Source organism: Rhinolophus hipposideros (assembly GCF_964194185.1).
Source record: "Rhinolophus hipposideros genome assembly, chromosome: 3".
Lineage (NCBI taxonomy): Eukaryota > Metazoa > Chordata > Mammalia > Chiroptera > Rhinolophidae > Rhinolophus > Rhinolophus hipposideros.
Window position 1 is genome coordinate 88,188,435 of NC_138049.1, and position 11,989 is coordinate 88,200,423.

The window sequence follows — 11,989 nt, forward strand, 5'->3', positions numbered from 1 at the left end:
CTAGGGTTTGTTAATGGTGGACCCTGAGTTTATAGTTTCATGAGTCAATCCAGCTGTCAGCATCACCCCACTTTCCTAGCTTCTTTCATAGATTTTTTCTCCAGGGTTGAGGGTGTGTGACAGCTCTCAGGAACATTCTGGTCCTGCTGGAGATTGTTTTCTTCTTGTAAAATAACAGAGATCTCTGGTTTGTATGTATATATATATGTGCCTTTTGTTGTGATAAAGTATGCATAACATAAAATGTAATATTTTAACCACTTTAAGTGTACATTTAAGTGCCATGAAGCATATTTACCTTATGCAAACATCACCATTATTTATCTCCAGAAGGTTTTTCATCATCCCAAACTGAAACTCCGTACCACTAAATAACTCTCCATTTCCCCTCCCCGCAGCCTCTAGTAATCACTATTCTATTTTTTTGTCTCCGTGCATTGGCCTATTCTAGTTACCTCATGTAATTGGAATCATATGGTATTTGTCCTTTATGTGTCTGGTTTATTTCACTTAGTATAATGTTTCCAAGGTTCATCCATGTTGCAGCATGTATCAGAATTTCATTCCTTTTGAAGGCTGGCTTGAGTGGTTTGTGTGTAAGTCCCTTCCTGTTGTGTTACCTCCAGCGGCACTTTACACAGTCATGCTTCAGGACCTGCACAGCTGACACACAGACCCTGAGCGAGATGTCAACATACTGCCATCTTTGCCTGAGATACCAGCAGGGATCTCATTCTTTCTGGCTTCTCTAACCACACTTTTCCCCTTCACAGTTAGTTCTCACATTTCTGTAACCTGTCTCTGCACAATTTGTACTTTATACCTCATATTAAATTGTGGTTGAAAAGCTTTGTCCTTTCTAAAAGGAATCTCAGGCACCAGGAAATAGGGCTCAATATCCTTCATGCTGAAACTATACAACATAGAGATTGCTTCAGACAAAGGTCATGAGAGAAAAGTAACATGTATTGGGCGTTTTCATTGGACCACGCTCTCTTCCAGGTGCTTTACATCCATTACATGATTTAATTTTTTTCGACAGTCTTCCAAGAGAAATACAATCAGTTGAGTTTGTACAGGTGAGGAAAGTGAAGCCATGAGAAGCTAGGGGACCTAGGTTTCCAGAGACAGGACGAGCTCTAGAGAAAGAAGCCAGACCTACTCGGTTCAGGCCCAAGATGCCTTGCTCTTCCAGAGTTAAGAGCAAATCACTGTAAAACACAAGGCTTTAAAAAGATCCAGATGTTGGTTAGAGAGATTCTTCCATCTTGTTTCCCAGCATGGCCTCTGATAGCAGTAAGGAATCCAGTCTTATAGGGACCTTCTTTCTTTATTTAGCTGCTGGGTGAGAGCATTCCAGCAAGCCAGGGCCACCAGCAGGGTCCAAGAAGGGGCCAGAGGGGCGACTTGCTTTCCTTTTCCTGTTGGTGGCGGTGGCTGATTGCAGGAGTCCTCAGGTCTTGGCTCATAAGTGCCTATTGTCCTGTGAGGCACCCCCAGGACCTGCCTGGCAAACTCAGTTTGGCTTCCAGGCCAGACTTCTAACTGCCCGAGACAGTAGCCCTTCTAGGAGGTGTGGATACAATTGACTTACCTCTCTCATCTGCACTTCCTATTTTCACTCTTCGGTGATCTTAAATTCTCTTCCCATAGCCTCTTCCATTTATGATGATACAATAATCATCATAGTGACTGTCTTCGAATGCCTGCTCTGTGTCTAACTTTGTGCTCGGCAGTTTCTACCTTTTACTTCATCTTCACAACCACCTTATGAGGTCGGTCCCAGAGAAGTTAAGTAATGTTCCAAGATCATAGAGCACGCAAGCAGTTGAAAGTAAGTTCGAGTGCAGATCTGCCTGGCCTCGGCAGATCTCAGTAGCAGAGGAGGGTAAAGGGGTGGAAAGGACTTGCATTGTAATTAGACTGTACATAACAAAGAAACCAGTGCAGGGCAGCGGGTGTGTGTGGGGAACTCTCAAGTTCTACTTCAAGCGGGATCACCTATTCACAGGGCTGTCATGTATACCTAGAAGGAGCTGCTGTTCCCCAGGAGTCTAACTATCCTACCTTCTGCGGCCAATTTTCTCTTTACGACTGCAAAGAATCCAATAATCTAGTTAATCAATTGTTTTTCATTTTAGGACTTTGGGGTTGAATTTAAAACTATTAGTTGCCTTTGTTATTCCCAGAAGGCGTCATGCAGAATAGCTCTATGTAGTGATAAAGTGTCCTGTCAAGTGTGAAACAAGCAGATAGAAGAGACACGGGATTGGAAAAGATGCTGGAGTTGATTGAATCAGATGACACCCCCAGAGACACGTCCACCCATGGGAAGGGTCAGCCCAGGTCTCCCTAAGTGTGACCCAGACCAGTGGCATGGCTGGCAACTGGGAGCATATTAGAAATGCAGTCTCGGGCCCTGCCCCAGGACTACTGGATCAGGATCTGCATTTTAACAAGATCTTGCGCAATCTGTGTGCCCTTTAAGTTTTTGACCTGGCCTTACTCATCTTTGTGATCTTTCCAAACAAACACAGTCTTGGTTCCCCACATGTGAAAATGTCTTATCTCATTGCATCTCTTACTTGCTGTCCATACCGTAGATGTCTTCAAACATTTACTTGAAGGACAACCTCAAGGCCCTGCATTCAATTCAAACAAACCAGACACAAAAAGGCACTCAGGAGGAGGGTTACGAGATTTAGGGGCGGGGGAAACAAAAATGAAAAGCAAAAACACGTGACACCCAGTTAAATTTGCATTTCAGATAAGCAATGAATAGATTTTTAGTATAACTATGTCCCAGATGTTGCATGTGTCCTGTATTCCATCTGGCAACCCTACTCAGGAGGGGGCTGCACTGTCTCCCCCACCCGCAATCTCTTCCTGCTTTATATTTGAGATAACCTCACTTACTTCCAGTGGTGCTGGCTTGGGTTATGCTCTCTACAAGCCTTCTGTCTTTCTTTGGTTCATGCTCTCTACAAGCCTTTCTCTCTGGTGAAACACAGCATAGACTTTGACATCGGAAAGACCTGGCGTCTGCGCAGCTGGGTGACTAGGCAAGTTTTTATCTTTCCGAGCCTGTCTCCTTATCTGTAAAATGAGGGTACTGGTACTCTCAAAGCCATATAGTGTCTGGCACAGAACACATCTGCTTGCCCAACTTCCCTGGCTGCCTGTGGTTATTTCTTGATAACTGAATCCTTTGGCAGCCCTAGCAGGCTCGGCCTGGTTGTAGCTGGGTTGGTGCCCTTCTCCAGTATTGACTCCAGAGAACTGGATGTGAACAACACTTATAATAAAACTAGTGCCGACCTCACATAGCATCTGTTACCGTTCTGCCATGAATTCAGCTCCAATTCAGGCAGTTCTTGAGTTGCAAATTTAAAATGAGATTCTTTACTCAAGTTGCTTTGAAGCAAAATGTGGTAATTATATGGTTGTTATTTTTGCAACTGCAGCAACATTTTGTTTGAAAGGAAACAGTGTTTAACTATCACCAATCAATGAGTTTTTATTTTGGTGGTCTAAATTGCATTTCTAACTAAAACGTTTGGGGGTGTACTATGAATTCCATGCATTCCACAAAGAACATGTATTTTTTTCTCCCCCTTGTATTTCTACCTGCTTTCTTTGCTCTTGTTAACCATTACTGCTGACACCTCTGGAGGTCAGCAGAGGCAAGAAGGCACATTCAATTCAAATGATTATTGCCTATTGGTAGCTCAGTGAGAGGATATTGAATTTTCCAGTAGTAGTTTTTTCCCAATGGGGGTAGGGGAGCTGAAATTGATATATACATTTAATCTTTATTTTCACTAGGTTTACTATATAAATTGTATGTAAATTTGATTATAGCTGAATAATCAAAAAGTTAAAGAAGCACCACTTTTATGAAGTGTATTGCTTCTGTTGTCCAAGAGAAAGAAGCAAGACTGCAAGGCAAGAAAAGCATTTGTCCGGGGTCTTGAATGGCAGTTTGGGAACACAGATTCTGGCAGCAGAAAAGTGTCCCACCTGGAGATTAGGTACAGAGGCTTCTAAAATGGAAAAAGGGAGGGGAAAAAAGAAAAAAAAGAAAAAGAGTATTCAGGTCACATTAATTGTTTGCCAAGGATTATGATAACAAGATGGCGTCACCGTTGTCATCTTCTTTCACACTTCTAAAGTTTAATTAGATTTTAAAATCAAATCAGAGGCAAGTCCCAGCACCAGCCATTAATGTTGCACATGCAGCTTGGAGGTATGGGTTCCAGATAAGGGAACAATATTTCAAAGTGATAAGAAAGAGGAGCTTGCATTTAAGAATTACATCTGCTTGATTGTGGTTTGGGTTTTGGTGTTCAGTTTGCTCTGTTTTTGTTAACACAGATATTTGTATCCACATATTTGTATTCCTAGTCTTTCCCAGATCATTTCTTTGATGCTGGTGATGTAGGAGATTTTTGCTGTGAGTGAGTGCCAGAATCATGTATCGTGAGAAGGAAGAATGGAAACATGGACGAAGGAAAGGCAAGGAGTTTTTAAAGAGAGGATAGTTTATTGAAAGCAAAGGGTCAGAGCTCCCGAGCAGGCGGGGTTCCTGAATGGGGGTGCCCAGCATGGGACAAAGGCTCTTACTCTTATGTCTTCCCTTGCCCATTTGAAGAAGGGAACTGGTGCCTTCTAATGAAATTCGTCTATTAGGTTTGTTCTGTTTGCCCATTGTCATGCAGGGTCTCAGCTCCCACTCCCTGCCCAAGAACGCAGGACACGGTAAGGCCAAAAAGGAACACCCACGGAGACATAGATAGTGGAGTCAAACCAATATATTCTCGCTGGTGGCTGGGCTGGAGACACAGGAAGCAGGATCTACATAATCTGCCTAACAGCAGTCTGCGCTTGCCAGCCACCATCTTCTTGCTAGTCCCCATTCCCCTTTCTGCTAGCGTAGCCACAGCAGTTATATTAGTGGCCAATGGCTTACGGGTTACAGCTGACGGCCAACTAGCCACAGCTGCTGGCCATCTGATCACAGTTGATGGCCATTTACTACCCGAGCCAGCACCTTTCTATGTGAGGCCGAGAGCCTGGAAACTGTTTTTTGGGGCTTTGTCCCCACACCCATCCTGAAGGAATTTGCAAAATAACCCACTCCTATCTATCAGATCTGTTCCATTTGTCTGGCCAAAAGGAATTTTATGATTAACCTCAAGGCGCTGTTACATTTTGTCCTGAAGAGAAGGAGTAATTTCAAAACCTGAAGTTTCAAAATATGTCTGTCTTTTGTTAATTCCACCAAGGACCTTCCTGTCTGCCTCATAACATGCTAACTAACCTGTCTCAGTGGTAAGTCTCTTTTACCCCCGGAGAGTGCTGAGCATTTTTTCCTAAAGAAGGACTGAACTCCTCCCCAATATTTCACATCTGCTAGGGGAGAGATTAGCTGCTTAGTCTCAACACAAAGCCATCTGGTAGGTGGCTTTAACAAAGACACCAACAGGATTTTTTTCAGATTTAAATGGTTTGTTTTCAAAGTAGAATTGTGTAGCACCAGGAGGCTATATTGAAATAAACACTCTCGTTACAACATTTTGTTGAAATGAATTTGCAATTTTTAGTTCCTGTTGTAATATGAGAAAACAACTTGGATTTTAAACATAATAGGCAGAAGTGATCAAACTGGGCCTTTGTTTGCTTACAAGAAGTCTCCATGGTAATTTTACAGCCTTCATGGTCATTTTGCAGCTTTCCTTCTCTACATTTCTGGAAACTGTTAAACACTGAAAGCAGAAACTCCAACGACAACTTATCAGATTTTAGGCCTGCTAAACATGGATCTCAAATCTTTAGAGTCATTCTGAATGAACCTAATTCTCCCATGGAAAATAATCTATTTCCCCCATAGGCTGGAAAAGTCTGGACTGCGTCACACTGCACAATCATTCCATCAGCTGGCTTTAGTTCTCTTTTGAAACCATTTTCAGATTCAAATTAGAAACTCACCTAGTAGCCCCAAGGAAACTTAGGGATCACCAGGTCCAAACTCTCATCTAAACTGTCATTTTGTGGACATGAAAACTAAGACCCAGGGAGGTTAAGAGATCTGCCCAATTGAGAAGCCAAGTTATCTAGCTGTAAAGTCAGGAGTAAAATCCAGGTCTCCCAACTCTGGTATGTCCTAGGAACAAACAACTCGGTGAATCTAATGCCACTTCCTTTTTCATCGAAAGGAGGGAAGGTGGGATCTCTAAGAGCTAATTTGGCTACAACACCAATGTTTTTAAGGTTGGTGGAGTCCTTTAGAGTAAGTCTATTCCAATATGTGGTACATACAGCAGGAGAATCGGCATGTCCAGGGAACTTGTTAGAATGCAAATTCTTTATTATTATTATTATTATTATTATTATTATTAATTGTAATAAAATACACGTAACATAAAACGTACCATTTTGATCATTTTAAAGTATATAGTGCAGTGGTATTAGATATATTCACATTGTCGTACAACCATCCCCACCTTCCATCTCCAGAACTCTTTTCATCTTCCCCAACTGAAACTCAGTACCCATTTAACAACAGCTCCCCATTCCTCTTTCTCCTGGCCCCTGGCAACCACCATTCTACTTTCTGTTTCAACATGTTTAATCCTGGTACCTCATATAAGTGGAATCATATAGTACTTGTCTTTTTGTGACTGGCTTATTTCACTTGGCATGATATCCTCAAGGTTCATCCATGCTCTAGCCTGTGTCATAGTTTCCTTCCTTTTTGAGACTGAATACATTCCACTGTGTGTATGAACCACATTTTGTTTGTCCATTTATCTATAGATAAACACTTGAGTTGCTTCTACCTTTTGGCTATTGTGGGTAAATGTTGCTATGAGCACCATGTACCAGCACCCCTCTTCAAAACCCTGCTTTCCATTCTTCTGAGTATATACCAAAAAGTGGAATGATTGGATAGAACTGCAAATTCTTGGGCCTCATCTGAAATGACTAATTCAGAATCTCTCCTCAAGTGGGCCCAGGAATCTGTGCTTTTGCATGTTCTCCTGATGATTCTTTTATTTGCTAAAACTGGAGCAAACACTGCTCTGAAGGACTTCCTCATTGTGACGTGTAGGGGAAGAATAAGTGATCGTTTACCCTCAGGCAGGAACTGAGATTTCCTCCCAGGATCTTACAGGTAAGAACTAACTTTGTTGCTTGTTTGAATAATGAAGTGGATGTCTTCCAGATGGGGATTTTGGACTCAGTCTTACTACTTGAGGACTCTGATTCATTTTAAAATAAAAGAGTATGGATTAATAGGTGCAAAAAAAAAAAGAAGACTGATTGCTCTGCTTATAAAGAACAAGGAGGGGGGTGTTAATTGATAATAAAAGAACTCCAGCATCATGGCATGGAAGTTACATAGATCAATAAGATAATACACATTATGTCAAGGAGCTTATATTTAGTGGAGGGAGAATCATTACATTAAGAGGTAACTACTAAGATAGATTGCAAGAGTGTTGTTAGAGTAGGGTGGTATAAAACACATAGTGATTAATTTGAATGGACATCCAAATAATCAGAGTGGAACTCAGCCCTAAACAATCACTGAGGTGGTTTCTGCACTGGGTGGACAAAGCCTGGAATGGGAATTTAATGAAAGGTAGTTAGCCTAATCTTGGATTGAAGGGGAGGCTGTCTCCTCCAGGTGAGTCTTGGAGGCTTGGTATTAGCATGAGAATAAAGGAGGGAGAGTGCAGGTATAGAACAAATTGATATGTGAAAAAATATTTCTAACTTTTGTATTCACGCTGCTACAAAAGGAAATGGGAGGCTTAAATCAGGTGGAGCCCCTGCAGAGCTCTAATCTGGAGTGTAAGTGGTCATATTTGCATTGTAGAGATGAATGTTGTACAGAAGGGACTTGGTGAGGCGGGTGAGGGATAGTAAGCACCTTTGGTTGCCCATCTTACAGTCATCCATCAATTTTGTTGTGGTCTCGTCTTCTCATGGGGATCAGGGAAACTGGTCCCTTCTCAGTTCCATCAGTTAATTTTGATTAATCTAAGATAATCATGGTCATGTGTTTACGGGCTGCAACCTTGAGTAAGGACCCCAAAGGAAAAGTCAGGGGACGAGATGAGGAGACTAGGGTTGCGGCTGCAGTAAAGACCACGACCCTAATGTGCTTCCTGAGTCCTTAATGATATTGTGTGGCCAAGCTAATCATCTCTCGAGATGCTTCCAGATTTCTTGTTGAGATATTATATTCTTTATTGCTAAGATGCTTTTGTTTGAGTTTTCTGTGACTTGAAGCTGAAAATATATTCAATGCATAGACAGAAACGGGACAGGGAATTTGGTTAGGAGATTTTGTAAGGACCCAACTGAGAGATGATGGGGCCAGTACTAAGGCAGAGACCAGGAGATGGATTCAAAATCATTGAAGAAAATCAGCAAGCTTGGTGAATAACTGAGTGGGAGTAAGGAAGACAGGGGAAGCCCATGACTTCCAGTCACCCACCAGCTTCTAAGATTCTTCCAGCAAACTATCAATTGTGTTCAACTATGTCATAAAGAGGAGTCAGAGATGCCGGCAGTTTTCTGTTTTACAGAAACTGAAGCTCAGTAAATTATTTTGTAGCTTCATAGTTGCTTTATCTCTGCTTTTAGGACATTTTGTTGGCCATATCTAGGCATTCTTTGATACTGAGTCTTTGGTTAGGAATAAAACATACAAACATACCATGGTTCCTGGGGGAAATTATGCTCTGATTTATAAAACGTGCATTTGGATATAGTTTCTAGAACCATATTCTAACGAAAACCAGGAACTCCATGTGTTTATTGATTCAGTGCCTCCAGTGTCTGGCAGTAGCCTGTCCCTTTCAGGCCCTGGCCCTAGCGGTTTCCACATTGAACTCTAGCTTTATTGACAGAGCTCCCCACAGCTGGGTCTTTTTGTTTATAGGCCCAAGTGATCTCTAGTTTTGTGCTTATATATTTTCCTTTGGTCCAGAACTTGCTTTGGATTGCACTTCTCATAACTAAATCTTTGTTTTGGCCCAGATGCTCCTTTTGTGAAATTCCACCTGGAAAGCCTGTCCCAGCATTTCAAAGGCCCTCCACCCATCATCTCTCCTCCCCCGCCCCCACCACCACCATTTCAGCCCCAAATGATGAGATTCTTGCAGTTTGGTCCCTCTCTGTCCATGCAAAACTGCATACACATGATGATGATGATGATGATATGACGATAAGGACCCTTTTCAGTAATTATGTCAACTATTTTACATGTGTTATCTCATTTCAACCTCACAATAAGCTAGTGAGGTAATCTCCATTTTAATGATGAAGAATTAGGCTCAGCGATGTTAAGCAACTTCCCAAGTTTGATAGTAAGTGGTTGAGCTGCCATCAAAGGCCCACATTCTTCACGTACAGCTACTGTAATTGATGCAGTACAAGGAGAGTGTAAGCTAATACAAGGTTAGGCAAAGCAAAGTCAAAGCCTATGCAAAGTTGGGCCACGCTAGCACAGGTTCTGCCAAGCACTAAACTGCACTATCCCATGCAATATAACACAGTGCTGTGCCATAATGCATAATGCTGGGCACTGTTCGGCTATGCAAATCTGTGTCAAGGTAAAGAGAATCCTGCTTCCTTTCTTCCTTACATCCCTCCCTCCTTCTGTTTTATAAAGGAGGTTCCCTTTTGTTTCATGTCTGTGCTCCTGATTTTAATTAATTTAATTTACTAAGAAATGATACTATGTTAAAATTCCAGTATATTTATTTTTAAAATAATTTCTTAATGTTTCAATTTCAGTTGACATACAATATTAAATTAGTTTCAGGTGTACAACATAATGATTAGCTATCTATAGAACTTATGAAGTGATCACACTGATAAATCTAGCACCCATCTGACACCACACATCATAAACAGTCTTATTCACTATATTTCCTATGCTATACTTTACATCCCCGTGACGATTTTGTAACTATCAACTTGTACTTCTTAATCCCTTCCCCTTTTTTACCTGCCCCCTCCCCCAACCAGCAATCATCAAAATATTTTCTGTATCTATGAGTCTGTTTATGTTTTGTTCATTTCTTTTGTTCTTTAGATTCCACATATAAGTGAAGTCATTTGGCATTTGTCTTTCTCTGTCTGACTTATTCCACTCAGCACAATATCCTCTAGGTCCATCCATGTCGTTACAGATGCTAGGATTTCGTTCTTTTTATGGCTGAGTATATATACACCATATCTTCTTTATCCATTCATCTGCTGGTGGACACCCAAGTTGCCTCCACATCTTGGCCATTATAAACAATGCTGCAATGAACAGTTGAATGCACATACATGTCCCTTCAAAGTAGTGTTTTGCATTTCTTTGGATAGATACTCAGAAGTAGGATTACTGGGTACTTCTTTGTCTCTTGTTATAGTTTTTGTTTTAAGGTCTACTTTGTCTGGTTTAAGTATTGCTACCCAGTTTTTTTGTTTGTTTGTTTGTTTCCATTTTCACAAAATATCTTTTTCCATCCCTTTAGTTTCAGTCTGTGTGTGTCTTTTTGTAAAAAATTAGTTTCAGGTGTACAAAACAACAAAACGATTAGATATTTACACCGCTCACAAAGTTATAACCCCAACAAGTCTACTACCCATCTGACACTGTGCATAGCTATTCCAACACCATTGACTATATTCCCTATGTCAAACTACATAAGGAATTCCCTATCTCTAAAGATTTATGAGGTAGGTATTATAGTTTTATTTTATAGATGGGGAAATTGAAGCACAGAGAGAGGAAGTAATTCACTTCAAGTCACACAGTATCACCTGCCAGAGCTATGACTGAACCCTGGCAGTCTGACTCTAAAGTTGCGTGGGCTTGTAAACCACCACACTGACACAAAACCAGGCTCTGACCCAGCCCTGCTCTGTGTGACTATGGAAAGCTTCCAGCTTGCAGTTGACACTTTAGCTGGTCTAACAGGTGACAAGGAGGTAGCCGGGAGTAGGGAGGAGGAAGAAGGCAGGTGGAAGGAGAGAATTCTGTGAACAAACAATCTCTGCGAAGGTAGAGGGGCAAAGAGACTGGGAAAAAAAATTCTAAAGAGGAGAGTGTCTGGGTAAGGGAGGGAAAGTGGCTAAAATGAGGCTAGACAAGACCCAGGGCTTACAGAGGGCTTTATAATCTCGGTGCAAGACTGGACTTCACCATGAACGCAGTAATGGCTCATTGAAGAGTTTTAAGCCAGAAAGTGACAGGATTAAATGTGCTTCTGAGAAAGAGCATCTTAGAAAGAACATTATGTTAAGTAAAATCAGTCAAACTGAGAAAGACAAATCCTGTACGATCTCACTTATATGTGGAATCTAAAAACAAAAACAAAAGAACTTACAGAAACAAAGAAAAGATTGGTGGTTGCCAAAGATAGAGGTGAGCAACATGGATATAGGGAATAAAAAGGCACAAACTTCTGGTTATAAAATAAATAAGTCCTGGGGATGTAATGTACAGCGTAGTGACTATAGTTAATGATACTGTATTGTATATTTGAAAATTGCTAAGAGAGTAGATCTTAAAGGTTCTCATCACAAGGATAAAAACGTATAACTGTGTGGTGATGGATGTTAAGTAGACGTATTACGGTGGTCATTTCACAGTATATGCATACAACAAATCATTATGCTGTATATGTGAAATTAATGTAATGTTGAATGTCAACTATACCTCAATTTTAAAAAGAAAAAGAAAGATTTTTTGGCTGCTGCATGGAAGATGGAATGGAGAAAGATAGGGTACAACCCTGAACACAGAGAGTCCGGTGTGTAGGATACTGTAGAAATTATACAAGAGATGATGGCAGCCTGTATTTGAAGGTGGAGTAGTGCAGAGAGAAGCCACTGGATTGGTGAGTGGGAAGGAAATGGAAGAATTGCAGAGAGAGAACTATATCAGGGATGATGGCAGGCTTCCAGCCTGGGCAGCAGC